A 26,395-nucleotide genomic window follows, 5' to 3' on the forward strand; every position below is an offset into this window, starting at 1 on the left:
GTTAACTTCACTAATTATAGTAAAAATCAATGGGAGAAAAGTGAGGACTTTGAAGTCACAAATCAGTCATTACAAATCTTTTTTCATTCCCCCACCTCACAGAGGAGTTCCCTGGCTGTACAGCGCTCATAGCATGACTGTGTCTATAGAAAGTTGTAATAAATACTCTTCGATTCGAATACAACTAAATTGAATGGATGTGAGTTGAATTGATTTGAATCAAATTAAATGAACCCAAACTGCAAGATAAACAATTTCTAATTTAGATAATTTGAAAAAGAGTCTAGAAAATTACCTAGTCTAATATCCTTTGATGAGAGATGAAGATTACAACACACTTTTAAATGAAATTCAAGAGCATGCACACCTAATTGGTGGCACACATAGGACCAAGTTCTAGTTTTCTAACTTTCTGCCCAAACTTACCTTCACTATGCCACACTATATAAGACCTTTGTGACCTACAACTATAGATAATAATAATAATAAAAAAAGTGAGTGAAGAGGAAAATAATTTTTACATCTATAACTAAAGGTTGCAGAGTTATATTGGATGAAGAATAGATTGTGAAGACTAAAAGCCACAATTCTATAATATGGCTTTAACTTTCAAAGAAGAGGTGATTTAGACAGTCTAGTTGCACATGCTTTTATAATCTGAGGAAAATTATGTTGATGCTATGAATAAACACATAGATGTATTAAAAATAAAATGAATTAATGACCTCATTGTAATTTATTATTATCATAATTTCTATTACTAGTGTCAAATTTTTACACAATGAACTCTGATGAAATCAGCCATAATAATTTAACTAAATTCATCATCTTCACTATTTAAGTTCAATACTGGCTGCCTTAAAATCAATCAAGATAATGTAAAAACAAAATTGAATGTGAAAATATTAGTTTGTGATAACAATAGGCAATATCCAAAATTTGCAGTGGCACAGATTAAATGTGTTTAATGGTTTGAGAAGAGATTATGACTTTAAAAGTTAATTTGTCTTTCTACTACTCCAGTTTGATGCCTTAGAAACATTTTATGAAGCAAAGTTTTTAGATTTTGTAACTCAGAAAAGGCCTATATATATTTAAGTAGTTCTCTGAGAAGATATCAAATTTTACAACATTTCTTGTAACCATTGGGTGGATATTTCTTTATGCAGGTATTACACGTAAGGAATACTTGTACGGGAGATTTAATAAAGACAGTATTTGCAAAAAGTAATTACTTGTCAGGCTTCAGTGATTCCTAATCTATCCACAGTGGGGCAGCACTCTACAGGAAAATTAAAATCATATCCTAAATAAAATTCTACATGTAGTGAAGTGGTAACACAGACTGTTCTATATAATGTGATCATCACAGTTTGTGTCAGGTGGGGAAAGGGAGGGTTAAACATCTAGATATAACTAACTTATACTAAAATGGTTAACGCAACATAGTGCCCTCATAATTAGACTTTAAAAAATCACAACAGGACCCGAGAAATATTTCTATATTGTAAATGTGTTTTGTTTTTATCTTTTTCCCAACTGAATGTTTTTTTCATAAATGTGAAACTTTAAACATTTTGCACCTGATTTAAACAACACCTGTCACTGTTTATCAGCAAACAAATTTGGTAATCAATATAAAGAAATTGTAGAAAATCCTAAATCAAAAATATTATCAAATAATGGGGAGAAAAAAAGTTGTTTAAAATTTTTCTGAGGTGTTTAAAACTTTTCAAAATGTATTTGCTTTTTAATGATGTATATTTGTGTAATTGTTCTTTACTTGATAACAAAATTTTGGAAATAAAAGTATCACCCATTATAAATAACATAGACAAATCTTAGCATGTCATTGAATCAAGTGTCTTCAAACATATAAAAGCCCTTTGCTGTACTCTAGGATATAATTAAGGAGCCCTAATCAAATTCAGGAATAATTTCTTTCAGAGGAAAGTCTATTCCCTATAATAATAAATAATATTATTTACTATTTTATTTAAAGATATAAAATATTATATATATATATGGCAAGGGAGAGAAATAGAGTTTATAAACCACTTAGTGCTTACTAAGCATGAGTGTTCTCTATATTGGCTACACCACTTTACTTTCTCACCAGCAGTGTACAAGGTTTCCCTTGTTTCCCTTTTCTCCACATTCTTGCCAGCACTTGTTATCTTAGGTTCCACAAAAATTTAAAAACAGAATTACCATATGATCCAGCAATCGCACTTCTAGGTATATACCCAAAGGAATTGAAATCAGTATCCCAAAGAGATACCTGCCCTCCCAATCACTGCACAAATATTTGTAATATTCAAAAAGTGGAAGTAGCCTAAATGTTCATGGATGGATGAATGGATACAGAAAATATGATATATACACACAATTGAATATTTAAAAAGGAAGGAACAATTGAACATTAAAAACGGAAGGAAATATTGCCATTTGCCACAACATAGATGAACATGCAGAATAAAACACTAGGTGAAATAAACCACACACCAAAGGATAAATATTGCATGATCCCATTTATATGAGGAATCTACAATCGTCAAATTCATAGAAGCAAATATTAGAATGGTAGTTTCCAGGGGCTGGGGGCAGGGGGAAATGGGAAGGTATTTGCCAAGTGTTAGAAGTTTTAATTTCACAAGGTAAGTCCTAGATATCTACTGTACAGCATAATGTCTATAATAAACAATACTGTATTATATACCTAAACATTTGCTAAGAGTATATACCTTATGTTAAGTGTTCTTTATCATCATCATCATCATCACTTCATCATCATAATTAACAAAGATAACAGAAGAAAACTTCTGGAAGAGATGGATAGGATTATGGCATAGATTGCAGTGATGGTTTCACAGGTGTATATGTATCTCCAACTCAACAAGCTGTATACATTAAATATGTACAAGTTTTTGTATGTCAATTATAACCTCAACAAATTGGTTTTAGACATTGTCAAGAGCTGTTCAAAACCCCTTATATATGGTATTCGTTTTGAGACTCTTCTGAGTGATTTGCACTCTTCAAATCCACTTCTGGTTTAACACAGTTTAATAGCGGCTGTCTACGCCTTTCTGCCTCTCAATGTTCCTCTCTATTTTATCTAGCTACACCTATAACTCTTATCTATGGTAATCATCTAAGTTTCTAGTTTCAGTCCATCTTACTCCCAGAACTGATTCTACAACAGTTCATGTCCTCCTACTACCCTTTCCTTCTTCCACAGCTGACCTACCCTGGTTTCTATACATCTGCCCTTCTGGCCAATCCAACAATCCAGCATGGGGTCCATTATATCCATTATATTTCTGATGTTTCTTTTGGTATTTTGTATTTTGTATTTTTGACAGACTTGCTCTGTCGCCAGGCTGTAGTGCAGTGATGTGATCTCAGTCACTGCAACCTCAGTCTCCGGGGTTCAAGTGATTCTCCTGCCTTAGCCTCCCGGGTAGCTGGGACTACAGTCACCTGCCACCATGCCCAATTAATTTTTTTTGTATTTTTAGTAGAGACGAGGTTTCACCATGTTGGCCAGGATGGTCTCTATCTTCTAACCTCGTGATCCACCTGCCTTGGCCTCCCAGAGTGTTGGGATTACAGGCGTGAGCCACCGCTTCTGGCCTTCTCGTGTTTTTTAATATGTACAACATTCCTTAATGAATAAGCAGCTGCTTTTATGAAACTGAAACGTATCTAATAACAAAGACAAAAAGGAGAATGGATAAAGAATGTACTGAATGGGCCGGGCGCGGTGGCTCACGCCTGTAATCCCAGCACTTTGGGAGGCCGAGTCGGGTGGATCACCTGAGGTCTGGAGCTCGAGACAAGCCTGGCTAACTTGGTGAAACCCCACCTCTACTAAAAATACAAAAAATTAGCTGGGCGTGGTGGCGGACGCCCGTAATCCCAGCTACTCGGGAGGCTGAGGCAGGAGAATTGCTTGAACCCGGGTAGGGGGGAGAGGGGCGGAGGTTGTGGTGAGCTGAGATCGTGCCATTGCACTCCAGCTTGGAAAACAAGAGAGAAACTCCGTCTCAAAAAAAAGAAAAGAAAAGAAAATGTACTGAAAAGGGCCGGGTGCTGTGGCTCAAGCCTGTAATCCCAGCACTTTGGGAGGCCAAGACGGGTGGATCACGAGGTCAGGAGTTCAAGATCAGCCTGGCCAACACGGTGAAACCCCGTATCTACTAAAAATACAAGAATTAGCCAGGCATGGTGGCGGGCACCCATAATCCCGGTTACTCAGGAGGCTGAGGCTGGAGAATGGCTTGAACTCGGGAGGCGGAGATTGCCGTGAGCCGAGATCGTGCCATTGTATTCCAGCCTGGGCAACAAAAGCAAAACTCCATCTCAAAAAAAAAAAAAAAAAAAAGAAATCTGAATACAAACAAATGATGAAAATGTTATTCAAAAAACATTGGTAAGTGGAGTTTAGCAATATATTATTTTTATCTAGAAATCCAAACCAGTTTAATATTTAGAAATCTATTAACATAATAAAATATGTTAAAATTCTATAGTAAATTAAAGGCAACAAATTTCATCAGCACAAACATCAAATACATTTCCATTTTAGTCAAGAACAAGATAGCCAAAGCTTTTGCATCATTTAGTGGTGTTTTTATGTGCTAGTCAAGAAAAGACTTGGAACAAAACATCATTAATATTAACAGATGATTTGACATTTCCTAACAAACCCAGAAGAATCAACCAATAAACTATTAAAAATTTAATAAGCATTTTTCCAGTATTTCAACATAAATTAGATAAAAATTTAAAATTAGACACTTTAATGATAGCAATAAATATGTCAACTTTTGATGAATTAACCTAACACGAAACTTTGACATTAAAAAGCACTGATAAATGAAAATTATCATGTCAACAAGTGAAATAAAAATACATGATACATTTATGCAGTAGACATGCCAATTAACATCACCATTAAAATTTTTGAAAACTATTTCTAAATATTTTATTAAACCATAAATTGATGAGAAAGCATAGTACATATTAAAATAAAAGTGATAATGAGGATCTTGTGTTACAAACATGCTAAAATTTATCATAGATAAGCTATAATATAACTAATGTTATTCTGGTACTAAAATGTACAAATAGATAATGAAACAACTATGAAAGCCTCAAACTGAGTTAATTATATAGAGGTGTTTTACAGTATTTTAAAATTCATTTGTATAAAATAATATAAAAGATGAATGTGATCAAATAGTATTTTTAAAGATGCTCATTACAGCACTGTTTATCACGAGAAATACTAGAAAGCCTAAAGGTTCAACATAATATCAAGTATATTTTATTATCCATACATAAAATTCTAAGTAATCATTGAATGAAATGGAAAGTATTACAATATATAATTAAGAAAATATAAATGTATAAAATATTTAGTATTGTCCCAATTTTATTTTCTGCCTATTAATATTTTACTGTATATTTTATCAACACTTAGATTACAAAGTATATATGATCAACCTTTTAGGGGACATTTTTACAATGTCTTAATTTTTTCTTTGCATTATCACTTGCAGATGTCTTCATAACAATCTATTGTTTAATATGCTATAATGTACCTTTAAAAAAATGGTTTAAGTTGTTGTTTTTCCTTTTCCCTTTTGTTGTTTTATCAGGTTCTGGAGATGGATGACTTTAACTTACATACTTATTGTTTGTGTATTCTTGACTAACTCACCTAAGATCTAAGCTTAAATAGTCTTCCCTGTTAATGGAAATTAAAAAGAAAGGGGCAATGAGGTTTTTACAAGGCTGAAATGAGGTGATGTACATAAAAGTTTTAGCATAATACTTGGCACAGAGTAAGCATTGAGTAAACAGTAGCCAATTTTATTCAAAATATTAGCATAAACATAGTTGTAGATAATTTTTGTGCAACTTTATGAGGTTTTTGCTCAGAAGAAATCTTAAAGGTAAAATAGCTGAGTCAAAGGTATAGTCATAAAATTTTTGATAGCTATTACTAAACTGTCAATAGGGAATATTAGCAATGCAGTAAAGATCCTTTTGCCTAAGGCAAATGAAATGGCTTTCACTCCGTTTCTTTACCAGCTTTGGATATGTTAGAGATTTATTTTTATTTTTTAAATTTGTATTTACTATGTATACATAATAGTTGTAAATATTTATGGGGTACACCTGATATTTTGACACAGCAAAAAATGTGTAATGATCAAATCAGGGTAATTGGGATATTCATCACTTCAACACAATGTTCCTTTGTGTCAGGAACATTCCAGTGCCATCCTTTTAGTTATTTTTAAGTGTACGATAAATTATTGTTATCTATTGTTGTTCTATTGTACTACAGAACACTCAATCTTATTTCTTCTTTCCAACTGTATGTATGTAGGCATTAATCATCCCCTCTTTGTCCTTCCCCCAAGCTACCCTTCCTAGCCTCTGGCATTCTACATCATTCTATTCTTTATCTCCAGGAGTTCAATATATATTTTTTTAGCTCCCACATATTAGTGAGAATGTCTTTCAGTGCCTGGCTTATTTCACTTAACATAATATCCTCCAATTCATCAACGTTGTTGGAAATAACAGGATTTTATTAAAATGAAACAATACCAACTTTCTGGAAATGTGTACATTAAATATTGACAATTCTCATCTCTACATGTTTTTCTGTGTTTTTTCATTTTTTGCAGTAAGCTTATATTACTTACATAATCAAAAAATATTATTTATAAACATTAAATACTGAAACAAGTTTTTTGCAGATGTTATTACTGTATTGTGTATCTAGAAAAGAGAGTTAACAGAAATACTATTATAACTAAAAAGATAATTAAGTGACCACATACAAGATGAACATATAGAAATCAACAGTTCTGTATACCATTAATCCGTTATTAAAAACTTTTAAACAAGTTTATATAAAGGTGAAAATAATCATTTTAATGAAATATATATTTTCTAGATTCTTAATCTAGAGCTATTAAATCATTCCTTCAAAGGCTGTGTTTTAGTAATGTATTTTGTTATTATTACTTTTCATTGTAATTATATGTTTAATGTATTAAAATATTATTCTGAGATGGAATTTATAGGATTTACCTATGCAAAGATATTAGATAATGGTACAAAGAAAAGGTTTAAAAATGCTGAATATTCTAGAGAATTATATCCTGTTTTATTTTATTTGAACTTTATATATAAGTGTAATTAAATACACAGTATAACATATTTAATTTTGAATATCTAGGAATGTTGCATCACTTAATAATTTATAAATTTATGAAACTAATTTCAGAAAATTTACATTAGAATAAATTGGAAGCTTCTTTAAAGACATTTGTCTTCTTACTCCAAGAATAAAGTGATCTGGCTTAAAAGTTTTAGCATGAAGAAAAGAATTCAAATGTTAATAATATTTGGTAGAGATTTGTTTTAAAAATATACTAGTTTGTTTGCCTTTTTATAGAAATTTGACAGGGTGACAGGACAATTTCTTAAGGCAACAGTGGTATTTTTATATTTGTGTGACTAAGAAATTATTTACATGTTTTGAATGCTATTAACTATCCATGTGATCTCTACTTGAAACTCTAAAATTGATTCTACTTCTCAGTTTTGAGTACCCTCCTAAATTTATTCATAAACAATGTTCCTTTTTATTGTCCAACTAGTATATATTTTTTTAGGAAAATCCTTTCCTTAGTTTGATGATTCTCCAATTCTTCAGCCAGTTGTTTCTGGTACATAAATCACTTTCAATCAATACCAAAAAGATATCTCAAAACCATAAATTTACATGCAAATTAAATGACCTACTCCTGAACAAATTTTGGATAAAGACTGATATTAAGGCAGAAATCAAAATATTTTTTGAAATGAATGTAAACAAATATACAACATAACAGAATCTCTGGGATATAGCTAAAGCAGTGTCAAGAGGAAAGTTTATAACACTAAATGCCTACATGAAGAAGTTAGTAAGATCTCAAAATAACAACCTAACATCACACATAGAGGAATGAGAAAAACAAGAGCAAACCAACCACAAACGTAGCAAAAGAAAATAAATAACCAAAATCGGAGCTGAACTGAACTGAGACATGAAAACCCATTCAAAATACCAACAAGACCAAACATTTGTTCTTCAAAAGTATAAATAGGATTGATAGACTGCTAGCCAGATTAATAGATTAGTACAGAAAAAAAGAGAAGATCCAAATAAACACAATCAGAAATGACAGAGGACACATTACCATGGACCCCACAGAAATACAATAAACCCTGTTATAAACTATAAACATGAAAGGAATGGATAAATTCCTGGAAACATACAGCCTCCCAAGATTGAGCCAGAGAGAAACCAAAATCTTGAACTTACTGATAATGAGTTCTGAAATTGAATCAGTAATTTAAAAAGAAACCCTACCATCCAGAAAAAGCCCTGAACCAGATAGATTCACAGCTTAATTCTACCAGATGCACAAAGGTGAGCTGGTAGCAATCCTACTGAAATTATTCAAAAAAATGGAGATGGAGATACTCCTCCCTAACTCATTCTATCAGGCCAGCATCATTCTGATACCAAAACCTGGGAGACACAGTGAAAAAGAAAGTTTCAGGCCAGTAGTCCTGATGAACATTGACATAAAAATCCTCAACAAAATAGTAGCAAACCAAATCCAGCAGCACATCAAAAAAATAATCCACCATGATAAAATAGGCTTTATTCCTGGGATGCAAGGCTGGTTTAACATATGCAAATTAGGAAATGTGATTCATCACATAAACAGAATTAAAAATAAAAACTGTGTTATTATCTCAATAAATGCAGAAAAAGCTTTGATAAAATTCAACACCCGTTCATGATAGAAACCTCAACAAACTAGGCATCAAAGAAGGATACCTCAAAAGCCAACATTGAAAAGTAAAACTAAAATTAGAAACAAGGAAACAAATTTAAAAACCCAAATAATCTGTTTTGCAGGAACTAAAACTAGATCCCAAGTGCCAGTAAGCAAGAATGTTACTTGCTCCTGAGGTTACTTTCCCATTCTCATTTAAAAAAAAAAAAAAATCCAAAAATCCTCACAAAAATAAAGCAAACAAAAGCCAAAAAACTATTCTAAACTGTATCAGGTATATTACATTAGATAACAAACAATTTTGAAATGTTCATAATATTGAAAACAAATGTTTGCTTTTCACTCACTCTACTTGTCTGAATAGAGTGGCCAGGGGCTGTGTTCCTCATTATCACTCAGGCATCAAGGCCAATGTAGCATCCATGTTGACGCATTCTTCCACAGTTACTGAGGAAGGTCAAAGTACAGCTGGCATTCAGGAGGAGTGCTCCAGCTTGGAGGTGACACACACCACTTCTGCCCAAAACTCATTGACCAGAATTAGAAGTCTGGTCCCATTAAACAACAAAAGGGCAGGAATTTGGTGCTTCATGGTGCCCAGAATGAGATGAGAATCAGGTATCAATGAGCAGCTCTATGTTGACCATGTAAATATTTTTCTTCTTTTCTCTCCTCTACTGCCATCTCACACTTTCTGAGCAAGAACTTGCCTCTTCTTTTTTCACAAGGAAAAACTAAAACTACAAAGTATGAATTCTCTCAGATGCCTGACTCCAGAGTAACTAAATTACTGTAACTATGCTCATCTTCAGCCACTTTATTCTGGTCTCAAAGGGATGTCCCATCTCCTGGGAAAAGATATTCCTCTACATGCACTGAAGTTTACTTCCACTCCATTTCTTTAAAGACCCTGCTTCATCCATAATTTAATTTGATCCAATATTATAAATTTCATCATCACTTATGTACCTTCCTTCCAGTCTGTAAACAAGTTCAATTATCTCACTTTCATAAAACTTCTCACTATGTTGTTGTACTCTCTCTTTCTATAAATGTGGAAAAATGGTACTTTATAGTTTTTTCTCTTTTTTAATTGTGAAAGATTACACATATAAAAGTGTTTATTTTATACATATCTGTATCTGTCTATCTATCTATCTAGGTTTTCATAATAAGAGAATGCCTCTATACATGGAATGTAAGAAATATTATAATACCCAGCCCTTTGAAGTCACCTTGTGTCACTTTTCTATTTAAACCTGTAGGAAGCCATTTGTAAAATTTTGAGATACTTATCTCCTTGCTATTCTTTGATAGTTTTAGCAAACATGTATATTCCTACTAAGAGCATTTTCTTTTATTTTTTACTATACTCATTTATAACTGTAATCCTACCACATGTATGATTCTCTATTCTTTGCATATTCTCTCAATATATAATTTTAAGGTTGAAATCTGTGGGCGCATTTATCCACAATTCATTGAGTTATACTGCTGTAGAAAATTCTATTGTTTGATATCTTATAATTTTGTTTTTGTTCATTCTACTGTTCCCATACCTTTCAGTAGTTTCAAGGTTTCTTTTTTTGTTATTACTGACACTAACATTATGAAGTCCAGGCGCAGTGGCAGTGGCTCACACCTGTAATCCCAGCACTTTGGGAGGCCGAAGTGGGCAGATCACCTGAGGTCAGGAGTTCAAGACAAGCCTGGCCAACATGGTGAAACCCCGTCTCTACTAAAAATACAGAAATTAGTCAGGCGTGGTGGTAGGTGCCTGTAATCCCAGCTACTCGGGAGGCTGATGCAGGAGAATCACTTGAACCCAGAAGACAGAGGTTTCAGTGAGCCGAGATGGCACCATTGCACTCCAGTCTGGGGGACAAGAGCAAGACTTTGTCTCAAAACAAACAAACAAAAATATATATGCTATTATGAATATTCCGTCTCAGATATTCAAAACAAGATAAACTATTCTCTAAGATTTGCACATGAAAATGAAATTTTTGGGTCATCAAGTATATATATGTTAAACCTAACTTAGTAATGACAGGTTATCTTTCATAATGCCTCAATCAGTTAACACTCCCCAACCATAGGATATAATTTCTGTTGTTGCACCACACTGCCAACATTTAGTATTGTAACACTTTTTACATTTTTATAAATCTACTTGGTGTGAATCATTTCATAAGAATTTTAATTTGCATTTTTCTAAGCATTAATATGGTTGAATGTTGATTCATATTTTATTGAACATTTATGTTTCCTTTCCTTTTGCTCTTTTTTCTATTAAATCATTGGGTTTAAAATAAATAGGTGTTTCGCATATATTCTATATGCTACGCTATTCTATTTAGAACTATTTATGTTAAAATGCTATTTCCCAGATTATGGTTTATCTTTTCACATTTCCTAATGACTTTTGACAAATAGAAGTTTTTTTTTAAGTATCAAAATTTTCAATATTTTTCCTTATGGTTTTCACTCTTTAAACATCATGAGTCCTTACCCTAGGGATGTAAAGATATTCTCCTATGTTTTCTTCTTAAATATGTCTTCCAAAATTATTTGTCATAGAGTAGAGATCACATTGTATTTTTTCAAGTACCCAGATGTCCCAGTACAACTTATAGAATAGTGAATTTTCACCACAGATCTTTAGTGATGGCTGTCATATCATGTTTCTGTTTTATTAGCCTAATCTCATATTCCTATGACAATAAACTTTGCTATATTTTCTTAATAAACATTTTCTTAATTTTCTTTTAACAAGTCTTGATAAGTAGTTGGCCTACCCTCTTTCCTCAAAGAGATAATCTTTTTAAAGAGTGTTGATAATTTTTGGCATTTGAACTTCTATATATATATTTTTTTTTCTTTTTTGAAATTTTTTTAAATGGAGTTTTGCTCTTGTCACCCAGGCTGGAGTGCAGTGGCACAATCTCAGCTCACTGCAACCTCCACTTTCTGGGTTCCAGTGATTCTCCTGCCTCAGCCTCCTGAGTATGTGGAATTACAGGCAGCCACCACCATGTCCGGCTACTTTTTTGTATTTTTAGTAGAGACAGGGTTTCACCATGTTGGCCAGGCTGGTCTCGAACTACTGACCTGAGGTGATCCACCTGCCTTGGCCTCCCAAAGTGGTGGGATTACAGGCGTGAGCCACCACACCCAGCCTTTAATATACATTTTAAAATCAGCTTGACATGATCCATTAAGACCATGTTAACATTTTGTTAAGAATGTAGTGAATCTAGAGAGCAATTCAGGACCAAAAGTAATTTTAGAATTCTGAGACATCTTATCCATAAGCATTGTATATCTACAGTTATTTCAGGTTTTTTTTAAGTTCTTTCACTGTATTTTTTCAACATAAAGGTCTTATATATTTTTGTTCAACTTATTTCTTCAGTTATTCTTTGTTATATTCAAACTGTACATATGTCATTGTCATCTTGTAAACAACAAACATGCTTGTTACTGTAGGATAGAAATGCAACTGATAATTATGACTGATTTTATGTCTAGCAATTGTGCTAAATCTTCATATTAACTTTAATAATATTTTGTCATTAATTACTTTTTTATTTTACTCTTTCTTTTTTTACTTATTGTTTATTTTTCTTGATTGGATGCATTGTTAAGTATTAATACAATTTTGAAAAAAAGAAGTAATGATAACATTTATTTTGCATTTCAATAAAAATACTTTTAGTATTTTACAATTGCTATGCAAATAATAATAATGTTATTATTTTGTAGACAGCTTTTATCATGTGAAGAAAGTTACCTTCAATTTCTGTATCAATCAGGGAAATCTAAGTATAAAAGAAAACCACGAATCTCAGAATCTTAACACAATACATTTCTTGCTCATTTCATAGTTTAAGCTGGTTGGAATAAATAACTCTTTACCACGTATCCACTTATGTACATTCCCTAGGTCTTAGGAGTCTTTTCCTGGATTCTTTATATTTGGCTGACAGACAGCAAGCAAAGAAAGAGGGAATGTAGGATATCACATAGGAGGTCCTGGGTCCAAGGCTAGGAATGTCATTTGTGGCATCAGTCAAGACACCACACAGCCATGTGACCTCTTTTGGATAAAATGGGTTTACTCTTTAAGAAACCATTGTTCAATGGGGTTTAGCATCTGCCTAAAACATAAATGCATAAAAATTTTTCACAAATGTCATTATAAATAATTCTACAGAGGTGTGCATGTTCATTAGCATACTGTCATTAAAGTGGTGGGATGCAGTGGAAAGAACAGTAATTTTGGAATCCAGAAAGCTATGCTCTTATTCTATTTCTCAGGACTTCAAGAAATAAGTTTGAGATTAGAGAATCTTTAAGTAAATAATACCTAATTCCTTCAATCACTTGTTAAATAAGTGCAAAGCAGGATCACTGCACAGTGGTTACCATTTCAGCCCACTGCAACTTGGGCTGTAATTTCTACAATTTGTATGAGTATACTGGGATAGAATACTCACACAAGTTGAGTAAAGCAACTGTATTACTTACAGATAGGCAGAAAGGGAGAGTAGAAGCCTGAGATTCATAGTGGGTCCATCTCCCAAGGCTCAGGAAAGCTGCCCAGGGCAAATGGACTCTCATCTACAGGTACCCCACCTCATATCATTGCTAAGGGACTACAAAAAACACCTGCCCTGGGTTTTATAACCCCAAGCTACACAAATCAATGGGTTAAAGTTTTGTAGAATATCTTGTCCCAGGAAGGACAAAGACGGAGACTGGGCTATTCTAACCTGTTTCTCTGTATTTCAGGATGTTGCATTCCCAGAACATTCTACACTTATTCTTGAGAACTGCAAGCGAGAAAGGGAGAACTGAGTTAGTCCAAGGCCAACATTTGAACTGTCCTGCAATTAACATTTATTTTTTTCCACAATGATGAGTCCTCTATCATATATTTTTATTAGGGTGTTGTGTAATATGAAGTGAAGATAAGCTATCACTAAAATCAATTGCTGATAAAAATTTCTTTCACTCTTATTGGGCAAAAGTATACAGCTCTTTCATATGCCTCTCTGTTTTGACTTTAAAGCCTTCTAGACATTATACTTTATGAAATAATGCCACAGTGATTAACCATTATTCTTTTGAAAAGTAGATCTCCCCATGTTCCTTTTGAAAGGTTTATCATTTTCATTTAATACCAAAATTATAATAAATTCTAAATACAATCATATGTTATTTTAGCATCTTAATTTAAAAGCCTTAAAATTTTACAGTAAATAAGCACTTAATTAATTAAACACTTCACATGTGCTCAGCACTAATGTGCTTGCTATATATTGAGCAAAAAAGCATAATCATACGACATCATGGCATAATGTTTTCAAAAATATAATTGAATGCTTTATTAGACAATTATTCAGTCATGATTTTGGGTAGGAAATAACTGGAACACACAAACAGGATAATTTGATAAGAACTAGAGACACTTTTTAAAAGTTATGTGCAGGGTTTAAATAATCCAAAAAGGGATAGTGCAGACCCCATAGGGCTAGTAACACTGGGGGATTTTCCTACCTCTATACCTGAAGGGACAAAAGTTATTGGAATATGGAGGGTGTGATGATGTGCGGAGATCACTTAAGGAACTCTGGTCTTTATACAGAGACACAGCCAATTCTCAGTAATGTAACAGGGAGGGAAGCAGGGCAACCAATTTTGTCATTGATTTTTCAGAAAGTTGTATCTTCTAAAACTCAACTATCTGCAGTGGAATGTTAAATACCTCAAAAATTGTCAAGATTAGGGAGGTCAATGTAAGTTTCAATATAATTATTTTGTTGATGTTCACATTTAAAATAAAATTTCATGGCTTAATCAGAGTCCTGACCTCATTCTCTTCTCATTTTCTCTTCTGCTATTATGCCGTATAGACCAAACCCTACCTGTGGCTAGAAGGCAAGTGAGCCCATTAATAGCAGCTTGGTCAGCCTCCAGGAAAGCAGGATTGAGAAGGAGGAAAAGTGTATCTGCAAAGAGGTCAAACAGAAGATACCCATCCCAGAAAAGCTGCTCTGAATAATGCTTAACCACACAGCTCTTGAGTAGATGTCTGGGTATGAACTTTAGCTCTTCTACTAACTGGCTATATGACCTTAGGAAAAACATCTAACCTCCCTATGTCTCAGTTACTCTATTTATAAGAGCAGATAATAGTGTTGGTTATTTTGTGAGCTTCAATAAGAAATAAATGGGGGAACATATATAAAATGCTTAGGACATGTCTATTACATGGTAGACATTTAAGAAATGTTGGCTATTTTTTTATAATATGGCATTACTAATAAAGCTCTCTGGTTTTCTTATCTGAGAAAGAAGACAAGATCTGCTTCTGCCTACCAGAAGCAGATCTAACAAACTGATACAATTTTTCATTGTTTGCTCATTACCTATTAGGCTCCCACTTCTAATATTACTAAATCTCCCATCTAGTTAATACTTCTATATATAAATTAAAACCTGTTCTAAGGAATGGCTCAACAAGGCCCATTCATAACAGCTACTGAAAAAAAATTTCTTATGGCATTTGTTCAAACTATTCACTGGTTTAAACCAAGGGGCAGATAATATAATTGTTTCACTTTTTAAATTAATAAATCAGAAGTGGAGGTTAATTGGGGGAGAAAGCTTTTGATAATGTATTAATTGTGCAGACCAACACATAAAGCTAGTTCTATTCATGCCTGCCCCATGCATACACCAATGCATCCATTTTTTAACTACATAAATGTATATTGAGCACCTACTATATGAGAGATATAAAACTCAGTGCTGATCATTAAAAAATAAAGTGACAAAATTGGTCTACTATTAGCGAAAGTCATATTTACAGAGTAAGAACATAAAGATGAAGGTAAAACCATCGTAAAGTGTCATGAAAGTCCATTTGTGCAAATGACAAATCTTCTTGCATAAGGTGAGAAGTTATTTAGAAAAGAAATAACATTAGAGCTGGATCTTAAAGGATGACATTTTTAATATTAAGTAATTCTTATGTTATGAATCAGCTAACCTGTCATGAAAGGGCCCTTCTTATTCATGTATTAGATTGAAGCATATTTAGTTGCCATTTTTGCAGATCAAAATTATCGAATATTAACAATATCACAAAGCTTCAAATCAATGCATAAGTAAAAGTGGTATTATCCCAAAACTTTTATTTCACATTTAGCTACATTTGTTCTCTAATCTAAGAGTCAAATACACATGCATTGCAGAGATTTTCCTTTTTAAATTTAAGAGGCAAGAGGTACATTTGGAACCAAAGAATTCCAGAGATTAGGAAGTAAAGTGAATTATATACAGGTCTTACTATGTAATAACAACATCTACCTCAGATTAACACTATGTAAATCACTGGATACAAAATAATTTATTAAGCCTAACCCTGATCGATGAGGTAGGTATTATTTATCCATATTTCAAAAATCAAGAATGATAAAGAGATATGTATCTTTCTCAGGTTTCCATTAAAAGGGGCAGAACTGCATTTTGAACCCAAGCAATCTGACTCCAGAAATTGTGCTCTTGACAGTTGTACACTTTGCTTCTTCAAAAAGCAAAAATGCAAATGGAAGCAAAAGGAAAGCTTATTATGACATATAGAGGTTGAATATCCTTTATCTGTAATGTTTGGGACCAGAAGTGTTTAGAATTTCGGGGTTTTTTTCTGATTTTAAAATATTTGCATATACATAATGAGATATCTTGGAAATGGGACCAACGTCTAAACCCAAAATTCATTTAAGTTTCATATACACTTTATACACATAGCCTGAAGGTAATTTTATAAAATATTTTTTAGTTATTTCGTGCATGAAATGAAGTTCATGTACAAGAAACTATCAGAAAGTAAATGTGTCACTCTCTCAGCCACCTATGTGGACCATCTCTGGTTGTTTGGCATTGCCATCATTCCTGACTCTGAATTTATATCCTAACAATAAGTAATCATTTTCTTACACTTATTCACACAAAAGTGCTTAAAAGTAAACAATATGGCACACCATTAATATAGTGAAAAAATAATGTGTTTAGGGTAACTAAGCAGCAGAGTGGCATCACCAGAACACCTCTATCAGCTGTGAAAGAGCAGCAGCAAACAACTGCAAGCACTTAGTCCCCACCTGCAATGCTGTGTTTTGATTAAAATACACTGTATTTTATTTCCTTCGGTGAGAAGAAACATCAGAAGCAGTCGGGGGACTAGGAAATGGGTTCTCTAGGGAGAAAGAGGCATTCTGCTGTTGGCTTTAAAAAATATTTCCTCATTAATGCTGCCTCATTAATGTTTTTGTCTTCGAAGTTCCTCTTTGATTTTATAAACTGACATGAATTCTTGTTCTGTTATCACTGCCCACTGCTTTAGTTCTTCTATAAGCCCATCACACATTTTTGCCATGTTAGTCTACAGACACATTTCTCTGCACTGTTAATATCATCTTCATTGTTAATATTATCACAATCACCTTGATTCAGAACCATTTTGGCTCTTTCACAATTGGGCAATGTATGCAGGGATTTTCTAGTTTTTAGTAACTTTTGCTTATCACTTTCAGCATAGAACTTCAACAGTTTTTCCTTCTGTTTCTTCAGGTGGTATATGGTCTTCATTCCAACACCATACTCTTCTGGAAGACATTTCACACTGAGACGCTGCTGTCCAGTTTCTCTTAACAGCTTGACTTTCTGTGCTATAGATAAACAAAATGTTTCCTTATTTTCTCATCGCTGTTACCCATTGGGGTATCTGCAGGCCTTTTTGACTTTTTTAACAATATCTTTACATCAAAAAGCAGAGTAAGCAAAAAAAGTACGAGTAATGTCTGTTGGTCTTGACCCCTTTGTGGGCCATTGTAAGGAAATTTCCTTGGTGCATCCAGCCTACACATGTGCCATTTTATTACCTTTTGTGAGTGTGCTTGCATGAGGGAATCTGGGCATGTGCAGAAAAGATATATCATAGCTGATGGGTGTTAGGAGGGTCTTTTTTCCCCTTGAGGCACTGAATAAGCTGTGTGTTGTGCACCTGTGCTATCTAATCCTTCAATCATTCATTCTATTGACTGCAACCTGTCATATGAAGTCAGGTGTGGAATTTTCCAACTGTGGCATCATGTCATTGTTCAAAAAGTTTCAGGTTTTTTTTTACCATTTCGAGTTTCAGATTACTGGATAAGGGATGTTTAACCTGTATATATAAATGACAAATTTGAAACCTAGGTTAAAAAACTGTTAGGTGAAAGAAGGTCACTATAATGCAAAAGCTTCTATGAAGCTTAAAATGTAGATATTAAATTAAATCTTAAAATATTCTAGAAGTAATTCCATCATGGAGAACTCATCCTAGAGATTTATTTGTGGACCTTCATAATTATGTTTATAGCATTATTGGTAATAGAAACAGACTGGAGCAACTCAAATGTCTTTCAGTGTAGTACTTAATTGAGTGCATTTTCTCTACCAATTTTATTTTTATTCTTGAATTACTTTGAGGCTGGGTTGACATTTCTTGCTGATATGTCCTATAACTCAAAAATATGTGTATGTGTATTAGTCAGTTCTCATGCTGCTAATAAAGACTTCCCCAAGACTGAGTAATTTATAAAGGAAAGAGTTTTAATTGACTCACAGTTTACCATGGCTGGGGAGGCCTCAGGAAACTTACAAACATGGTGGAAGGGGTAGCAAACATGTCCTTCTTCACATGGTGGCAGCAAGAAGAACTGTCGAGCAAAAGGAGGAAGAGCCCCTTATAAAGCCATCAGATCTCATGAGAACTCACTATCATGAGAACAGCATGAGGGTAATTGCCCCCATGATTAAATTACCTCCCACTGGGCCCCACCCACGACATGTGGAGATTAGGAGAACTACAATTCAAGATGAGATTTAGGTGGGGACACAGCGAAACCATATGAGTATGTTCCTAGTTTTATTTCTAACATTGAATGTTGCTGGGTAGAAGTCTAAGGCCAGGTTGGTTGTTCCCACTTTTAAGTGGAAGGGGCTCTTTTTTCTACCTACAAATAGGCAGAATTATTTTTTCTATCTTGATATTCATTAATTTAGCCAGAATATTTCTGACTTCAGCTTTTTGAAACATTTATTTTTCTAAAATGCTGTGTTATTTTTCTATCTGTAAATTAATGTCAATTTTTGTATTAGGAATTTTTTGACTAACAAAGTTCAATAATTCCAAAATGTTCTAACATTCCCTGGATGATCCAATCGCTCACTGCTTACCTTTTCAGCTACAATGACCTTCTTTCTCGTTTTCAAATAAGCATGGCCTTTGCAGTAAAGCTCACTTCTTGAGTCCTATCACCTGGCTATCTCCTTCACTCTCAGATTAAGTAAAATTGTTTTAAAGTTAAGCAACTTTTCTTCAATTTCAGGATGACACTTTACTGACCTCCAAAACCTCAGGATAGATTATATTTCACTATTAATTATTTTTCACAGCATCCTGTCTTTGGCATTTATAGCACATATTTCAATTACAACTATTAAGTATATAAAATTATTTATTTAATTTATTGCACTACAACCTGTAAGATTATTCCACTACAGATTGTAAGACAGGGAGCATATCTGCTTTATTCATGTGGAATCTTTAGCATCTTACCATCTCACAAAGAGTTTTTGTTAAATGGGCAAATGGATGCATTGATGGATGAATCCAATAATTTGTTAAATATATTCTTAAAAATCTGTCCAATTTTTAAAGTCTGAAATCCCATTTTGATAGTTTTATCGCCTTTCTCGCTTACTTTAATTTGGTTACTTAAAGGCCATTAATTTCTTCACACTTACCAGTATACCTCCTATACACCCTTTAAAAAATCAGAGAATCCTACCACTGCACCTATAGACCAAATACACTACAAACCTAGTCCTTCTATTCACTTTTGTCCAGCTCCTTACTCTGTGCCAGTTTCTAGCTCATGTGCATTCTGGTGGGCCCATTCCACACTTGAGCACCTGAGGATCTGAACACTGAGAGCAGCTTGCTTATTCATCTCTCTAACTAGGACTAAGCCTCTCAACCTCCACAATATAAGAAATAATTCAGAAACTTGAAGGTAAAATTGTTATCTTCTTGTTCCAGGCTTCTCTCTCATTCAAACAGGTCTATGATCTCCATTTTTCTTTGACTTGGAATATAAATTACTTTCCCTTCCATTGTTACTGTCTTAATGAAAAAGAAGGGCTGACTATAAAAGAAGAAAGCCTAACCCTTTAAATGCCTGGGTGATTTATATCCATACTTTTGGACTCATGTCTATCCTGTTTCTGTATCTGAAATGAAGGTAAACTCACAGCTGGCACACCAAGAAAAATATCAAATTACTTATATCTCTTTCATATTAAAAAGCAGTTGTTTTTGAAAAGCTAGGACAATTTTGGTGAAAATACAAGATTTGGGAATGGTTTTGATGACACTAATAAGACAAAAGACCATATTTTTAATATAAATTTAAATATGAGAAAATGCATGATCTTTAGGTGAATGCTTGTTATGATACAGTTTTCTTTACCAGTTTCTTCCATCTACAAACCACAAGGATGCTGATTTAATAATAATTTTATTTGTATTGTATTGGATGTTACTCAAATCATATCTTATTATCTTTATGTTTATATTAAAACAACAAATAATCATGCCTCCCCCTAGTTATCTTTTAACTTGGTTCTGATGCATGCACATATCAAGGTGATATGGTTTGGCTGTGTCCCCACTCAAAACTCATCTTGAATTGTAGCTCCCATAATTCCCACATGTTGTGGGAGGGACATGGTGGGAGATAAATGAATCATGGGGGCCGTTTCCCACATACTGTTCTGCTGGTAGTGAATAAGTCTCACAAGATCTGATGGTTTTATAAAGGGAAACCCCTTTCACTTGGTTCTCATTTTTCTCGTCTGCTGCCATGTAAGATGTGCCCTCTGCCTTTCACCATGATTGTGAGGCCTCCAAGCCATGTGGAATTGTGAGTCCATTAAACCCTTTTTTCTTTATAAATTACCCAGTCTCAGGTATGCCTTAATCAGCAGTGTGAAAACAGACTAATACACAAGGCTCTGTGACTTCTTTCTGATTAGCATGTTGGCTTTTGTCTCAATGTCTTTAAAACTAAAAAACAGTCCTCATTATATGTATAAAATCATAATGTAGCCTTCAAAATGTCTTTTAGAACCTGCCATGGCTATAATTATATAAACTATAACAATTATCGTTATATATAATAATTATAGCATAACTGCCAGTGCAGACTCTAGTCCAAGATGACTGAGTCTATATTAGGACTGCACCATTTATTACCTGCCTTCCATTAGGCAAGTAACTTCTATAGATTCCTAAAAAATGGTGATAGCAATACTACTGAACTCACTGTTTTACTGTGAAGATTAATTGAGATTAAGAGTTAGTCATAGAGGGTCCTCAATCAGAAATTCTCATTACTTCAATTGAATATTATGGTATACTTGAATTATCCCAATTTACCTCAGAAAAAAATTAAACGTACACTCTTTATCAATTCCATCTCACTTCCTTTTTACTTATTCTTAGGACAATAGTGATTCTGCTGAAACAAAAAAGGAAAAAAAGAAAAAATCCAACTTAATGGAAGCTTATTTTTAATATTACTCTTTCTTAAAAAATTGATAACATAAGGGAAGATGTGGAATTTTCATGGCACATCTTCAGAATCACGCTAGGTTTGCTTGATTTAACTTTTATTTTAGATTGCAGACTTGGCATTATTTCACAAGATTATATATTAGTGAAACTTCATATGTAAATTTTCTCTACAAACTTTGTACACTACATATCCAGTTTCGCAGATCACTTAAAATGATCAAGACCCTGAACAAACCTCTTTACATTCTGATGCTTTCTCTGTAATCCCAAAATATCTTCAATCATATTGATGAAATACACTTTGAAGATCAATCTGAAGCCACATATAGCAATCAAATTTCATTTTAAATGTAAGCATTAACTTTTAAAAAAAATTATTTCCATAGGTTTTTGGGGAAGAAGTGGCATTTGGTTACATGAGTAAGCTATTTAGAGGTGATTTGTAAGATTTTGGTGCACTCATCACCCAAGCAGTATACACTGAACCCAATTTGTAGTCTTTTATCCCTACTCCCTCCCACCCTTACCCCCGAGTCCACGAAGTTCATTGTATCATTCTTTTTTTTTTTTTTAATACTTTAAGTTCTGGGATACATGTGCAGAACATGCAGATTTGTTACATAGGCATACATGTGTAAGGGTATTTCTCCTAATGTTACCCCTCCCCTTGCCCCTCACCCTCCAACAGGCCCTGGTTTTTGATGTTCCCCTCCCTGTGTCCATGTTTTCTCATTGTTCAACTCCCAATTATGAGTGAGAACATGTGGTGTTTGGTTTTTCTGTTCCTGTGTTAAATTGCTGAGAATGATGGTTTCCAGCTTCATCTGTGTCTCTGCAAAGGACATGAACTCATTCTTTTTTATGGCTGCATAGTATTCCATGGAGTATATGTGTCACATTTTCTCTATTTAGTCTATCATTGATGGGCATTTGGGTTGGTTCAAAGTCTGCTATTGTGAGTAGTGGTGCAATAAACATATACTTTTGTTATTACTTTCTAAAGCCTACTTCTGTCAATTCATCAAACTCATTGTCTGTCCAGTTTTGTTCCCTTGCTGGCAAGGAGTTGTGATCCTTTGGAGGAGAAGAGGCATTCTGGGTTTTGGAATTTTCAGAATTTTTGCACTGTTTTTTCCTTGTCTTCACGGATTTATCTACCTTTGATCTTTGACATTGGTGACCTTTGGATGGGGTTTTTGCACGGGCATGCTTTTTGTTGATGTTGATGTTATTGCTTTCTGTTTGTTAGTTTTCCTTCTAACAGTCAGGCCCCTCTTCTACAGGTCTGCTGGAGTTTGCTGGGGGTCCACTCCAGACCCTGTTTGCCTGGATATCACCAGCAGAGGCTGCAGAACAGCTAAGATTGCTGCCTGCTCCTTCCTCTGGAAGCTTCGTCCCAGAGGGGCACCCACCAGATGCCAGCTGAAGCCCTCCTGTATAAGGTGTCTGTCAGCATGGGGGTCAGGGACCCGCTTGAGGAGGCAGTCTGTCCCTTAGCAGAGCTCAAGCGCTGTGCTGGGAGATCCACTGCTCTCTTCAGAGCTGGTAGGCAGGAATGTTTAAGTCTACTTAAGCTGTGCCCACAGCTGCCCCTTCCCCCAGGTGCTCTGTCCCAGGGAGATGGGAGTTTTATCTATAAGCCCCTGACTGGGGCTGCTGCCTTTCATAGATGCCCTGCCCAGAGAGGAGGAATCTAGAGAGGCAGTCTGGCTAGAGTGGCTTTGCTGTGCTGCAATGGGTTCCACCCAGTTTGAACTTGCCGGAGGCTTTGCATACACTGTGAGGGGAAAACCACCTACTCAAGCCTCAGTAATGGTGGACAACCCCCCCTCTACCAAGCTTGAGCCTCCCGGGTCAACTTCAGACTGCTGTGCTGGCAACGAGAATTTCAAGCCAGTGGATCTTAGCTTGCTGGGCTCTGTGGGCATGGGATCCACTGAGCAAGACCACTTGACTCCTTGGCTTCAACCCCCTTTCCAGGGGAGTGAATGGTTCTGTCTTGCTGGCATTCCAGGTGCCACTAGGGTACAAAAAAATCACCTGCAACTAGCTTGGTGTCTGCCTAAATGGCTGCCCAGTTTTGTGCTTGAAACCAGGACCCTAGTGATATAGGCACCCAAGGAAATCTCCTGCTCTGCGGGTTGTGAAGACTGTGGGAAAAGCGTAGTATCTGGGCCAGATAGCACCATCCCTCAGGGCACAGTCCCTCACAGCTTCCCTTGGCTATGGGAGGGAGTTACCTGACCCCTTGCATTACCCAGGTGAGGTGACACCCCACCCTGCTTCTGCTCGCCTTCTATGGGCTGCACCCACTATCTAACCAGTCCCAATGAGATGAACTGGGTACCTCAGTTGGAAATGCAGAAATCATCCACCTTCTGTGTTGGTCTCACTGGGAGCTGCAGACCAGAGCTGTTCCTATTCAGCCATCTTGCCAGCCCTCTCCATTGTATTATTCTTATGACTTTGCATCCTCATAGCTAAGCTCCCACTTATGAGTGAGAACATATGATGTTTGGTTTTCCATTCCTGAATTACTTAACCTAGAATAATACTCTCCAGTTCCATCCAGGTTGCTGTGAATGCCATTACCATTAATTAATCCCTTTTAATAGCTGAGTAGTATTCCATCATAAATATGTATATTATATATATATATATCACAATTCCATCATAAATATCTTTGCTGTTCTGCAGCCTCCACTGGTGATATCCAGGCAAACAGGGTCTGGAGTGAGCCTCCAGTCATTATACGAAAAAGATACTTGCACAAGCATGTTTACAGCAGCACAATTCAAAATTGCAAAAATGTGGAACCAGCCCAAATGCCCATCAGTCAATGAGTGGGTAAAGAAATATATATATACACACATATATATTAGTGTGCAAGTATCTTTTTCATATAATGACTTCTTTTCCTCTGGGTAGATACCCAGTAATGGGATTGCAATACCACCTTACTCCTGCAAGCATTAACTTTTTAAAAGTAACATTGAAACCTAGAGTGAGCTCCCTAATCTTGTCCATTTTTGCAGTGTTTAAAGTTTCACTGAAGATAGTTGAATTTTAAAAGGTATATTTTTCTGAAAATCTGATTATGAAAAATAAATTATATCAAAATTTATCCTCAGGGAAAACCTATGCCACAGATTGTGTATGAGAAACAGAACAAAAGGAAAGCTAAAGGTAGAGACACAGAAAGAGCAAGCAAATCTTAGACTGCATTAAAGAAAATCATAAGGTGAAGAAACATTTTGATGCATTAGCCTATAGAGCCACCCATGTGCAGCCATACCTTCTACTCTTATAGCTCAGAGTATATTAGCCCAAATAGTCCTTTTATTGCCAAGGTCATCTCTCCAGAAGAATTTGATGGATCAAGAGCTGTGAGCAGCATTTCCTTCTTCTTTAGGGCTAATGTACTCTGTGTGTGTGTGTGTGTGTGTGTGTGTGTGTATCAAATTTTATCTATCTATTCATCTGACGATGGACCTTAGGTAAGTTGCATATCTTGGCCATTGTGAATACTGCCACAATGAACATGGAAATGCAGATATTTCTTCAATGTATTGATTTCAGTTCTTTTAAATATATACCCAGTAGTGGGATTGCCGGATCATCTGGGAGTTCTATTCTTGTTTTTTTTAAGGAAACTCTATACTGTTTATCATGATGGCCATACTAATTTATCTGCCTACCAACAAAGTACAGGAGTTTCCTTTTCTCCTTATCCTCGCCTGCACTTATCTTTAATTTTTTTGATGAAAGTCATTATAACAGATCTGAAGTGATACATCATTGTAGTTTTAATTTGCATTTCTCTAATGATTAGTAATGCCGAGCATTTTTTCATATACCTGTTGGCCATTTGTATGTCCTCTTTTGAAAAATGTCTCTTTAACTCCTTTGCCCATTTTTTAAATCAGATTATTTGTTTTCCTGCTATTGAATCGTTTAACTTCCTTATATACTTTGGATATTAACCCTTTATAAGACATATAATTTGCAAATATTTTCTCTCATTCTGTGAGTTGTCGCTTCACTTTGTTTATTATTTATTTTGCTTTCTCATTGTGTGTTTTTGGTAACTTTGTCAAAATTTAATTAACTATAAATGTCTGGATTGATATTTGGACTTTCTATCCCATTGCACAGGTTGAAATGTCTGTTTTTATGACAGTACTATGTTGTTTTGTTTACAATCACTTTATAATATGTTTTGAAATCAGAAAGTGTGATGTCTTCAGCTTTGTCTTCTTTGCTTGTTTGTTTTTTTGTCTGTTTGTTTTTCAGGGAGAATTTTTTTTCAAGAATGTTTTGACTATTCAGGGTCTTTTGTAGTCCCACACAAATTTTAAGATTTTTTTCTATTTCTGTGAAAAATGACATTGGAATTTTGATAAGGATGACATTGAATCTGTAGATCATTAGGGGTAGTACAGACAAAATTTATACCCACATATATTTTGGGTATATATTTAAAGGAACTGAAATCAATATGTTGAAGACATATGAATAATTAATTACAATATTAACTTTTAATGTCCATGAACATGAGGTATATTTTAATTTATTTTTGTTTCTTTCAATTTCTTTCAGCAGTGTTTTATAGTTTTAAGTATACATGTCTTTTAACCAAAAGTTATTCCTAGGTATTTTTTGTTGCAGTTGACATTTTAAATGGTACTGTTTTCTTAATTTTCTTTTGGGATAATTCATTATTAGTATATAGAAATGCTACTGATATTTATATGCCGGCAGTATCCTGCAACTTTAATGAATTCGTTTATCAATTCTAACAATTTTTTGGTAAAGTCTTTAGAGT

The 26,395-nt window shown here is 34.5% G+C and overlaps 1 long non-coding RNA gene across 2 annotated transcripts in view; it reads right to left on the bottom strand.

Moving 5' to 3' along the window:
- Positions 1-5,667: 5,667 nt before the first annotated feature.
- LOC134739741 (uncharacterized) overlaps positions 5,668-26,395 on the bottom strand; it is an 86,054-nt gene continuing 65,326 nt past the window's right edge. The window contains exon 4 of one of the 2 annotated variants that reach the window (XR_010126749.1): positions 5,668-17,617. This is a non-coding gene — a long non-coding RNA (uncharacterized LOC134739741). Of the gene's footprint in view, positions 18,650-26,395 lie in introns of both variants that reach the window. The other variant, XR_010126750.1, reaches the window with a different exon arrangement.

The sequence above is a fragment of the Pongo pygmaeus genome, chromosome 5 (assembly GCF_028885625.2).
Source record: "Pongo pygmaeus isolate AG05252 chromosome 5, NHGRI_mPonPyg2-v2.0_pri, whole genome shotgun sequence".
Lineage (NCBI taxonomy): Eukaryota > Metazoa > Chordata > Mammalia > Primates > Hominidae > Pongo > Pongo pygmaeus.